Source organism: Mesitornis unicolor, unplaced genomic scaffold (genome assembly GCF_000695765.1).
Source record: "Mesitornis unicolor isolate BGI_N332 unplaced genomic scaffold, ASM69576v1 scaffold43487, whole genome shotgun sequence".
Taxonomy (NCBI): Eukaryota; Metazoa; Chordata; class Aves; order Mesitornithiformes; family Mesitornithidae; genus Mesitornis; species Mesitornis unicolor.
Window position 1 is genome coordinate 25,618 of NW_010199211.1, and position 2,279 is coordinate 27,896.

Here is a 2,279-nt window from a genome sequence, read left to right on the forward strand (position 1 = left end):
TCCTGCATAAGACAGTAGGAACTGTCCTGGGAATGTCACATCTTAAAAATAAATTTTAAAAAAATGCACAAAGCTGGAACAAAAGGTATGTCAGAATAAGAAACAACTATCCCATATCTTTGATTTGGTAAGGTGTACTTGGTGCATTGTGGGTAACACATCATTCACTGGAAAGCTGCTTAACTTTCAAAACTACAAAGGACCCTATCCTTTCTTCTTATTTAAATATAAAATGCTTCAAAATGACTAGTAAGATCTAGATAAAAATTGTAAAAATTCCCCAAACCATATAATCATAGATCTATTACTTTAATATGCATGATTTATATTTACTGTGTATCTGAATTAGTGAAATGATCTCAGGAAATGGTGAGAAAACAAAACGAAACAGGAACACTGGCTACCTGTGAGTGACAATTTCCTTAACTCTTCCCCCAACATTCCAGTTAGTTCCTTTTTCCTTTTCTTACTCTCATCCAATCTTCTGAGTATTCTGAAGGTATTCATACCTTTCCTCAGTCTTTCACAAGACATGTCCTTCTTGAAGCAGTTTAATCATACTGGACTTCTTTTAAAAGAAAGGAGGAAGAGGAAAAACAGGAATAAAGTCCTATGTCTAAATTATGCAAGGCTCTACTCAAGAGACGCTCCATGGTCATCTACACCTGCATATTCCAGTATCACCTTCTCTTCATTTTTATTTTCTTTTTCTACTTCTGATAGTTATAGCAGAAATAATAAGAGCTGAATGTCTTTCAAGCTTACCCTGAAACAACAGAGCTGCTAAATTAAAAAATCTTAATGAGTAAAAGAGTTTTGTGTGACAGCTTCATTTTCAGATTACAATTGTGAAGTCCTCTAATTAGGAAAATAATCAAAAGAAATAACTGAAAGCTGCAAACACACAAAAGCATCATTCAAAATTCAAATGTAGCATTGAAGATGAAAGCAAGCAAAACTAAACCCCTTGTGCAACTCTAGTTATTTTTGTTTGTTTACATGCATTGCAATATAGTCTTAGCCATATGCATTTACTATGTAAAATGGCTTTTCACAAAATATTCCTTTTTGATGCATTCATGATCACACTCAGGAGCTGAAAAGATTTCAGTACTGTCTCCATCCCTGTATTTCAGTCTTGGGACTTGACGTACTCCCAACTCTTCAAGTATGACTTTGGACCGTTCACTACAGCAGAAAATGGCTGTTTACTTTTACAATTCCTTGGAACTCTTCCCCAGCCCTCAGTGAGGTAAGGAGGATAATATCACCTTATTTACTTACTGATAAGCAAGTCCTGGAAAGATTAGGTTCAGAAGTGTCTAGTAAATGAGTGCCGAACTGAAATGTCAAGGACCTGTTAACCTGGAAGTAGAGCATTTATAAAACACTTCAGGACTCGAAGACTAGTTTCTGCTCATATTGGTGCTCATCATTTTTGCAAATCAGACTTCAGAGCGACATGAGTGTTTAGTTAGCAAAACCGCAATCACACTAAAGCGTTTTGCTTACTATCAGCAAGATTACTATCTAGAAAATTAATCTCAAGTTTTCTATCAGTCTGGTTTCTTCCATACCCAAGGGAATTAAGAGTTTGTATTGGCCAACCTGGAGGTTTCCAGCAGATTTGCCTCCAGGCTATTTCACAGCTGCACGAGATGTAAGGGCCTTTCCAAGCACACCCGGGTGGAACAGCAGCAGGTGAGCAAGAGTACTGTACCGAATCAGGCCAAAGAGCTTCTGGCATCTACTACTGCGTCCAAAAGCGCAGCTTAGGGGAAAATGTATTGCTGCTTTCTCCAAATAGTCTTCCAGACACCAACTTGTGTCTCATGGGTTTCCCAAAGGAGCAGTGATGTCTGTATTTTTAGCTCTGAGTGGATTTCCATCCTGTGACAGCATCTACAATATCTTGTGGCAAAGACCTCTGCAGCTTAACTACACAGTCTTTACACAAACAAACAAAAAACTCCAACCAAACATCACTCAATTTTGTTTGCTCTGATCTAGCCACTTCAACTGATTTTTAAGTCTTATACTGGAACAGGTAGGTAACAGTTATCTCTCTAGCTTTTTACAGCTATTTTTCAGTTTTACAGACCATTACCACATTCTTTTTGATGGGCCTGCAGAATGGAAAGGTGGAGCTGCCTAGAAAACAGCTCATCTGGCTACAAATCAGTTTTAAACTTTTTCAACATGGAAGACTCAAAGCAACTACAAATGACAGAACTGAGGAAAGAAAAGCTCCTTCCCTACCCATGCCATTTTTCAGTGCG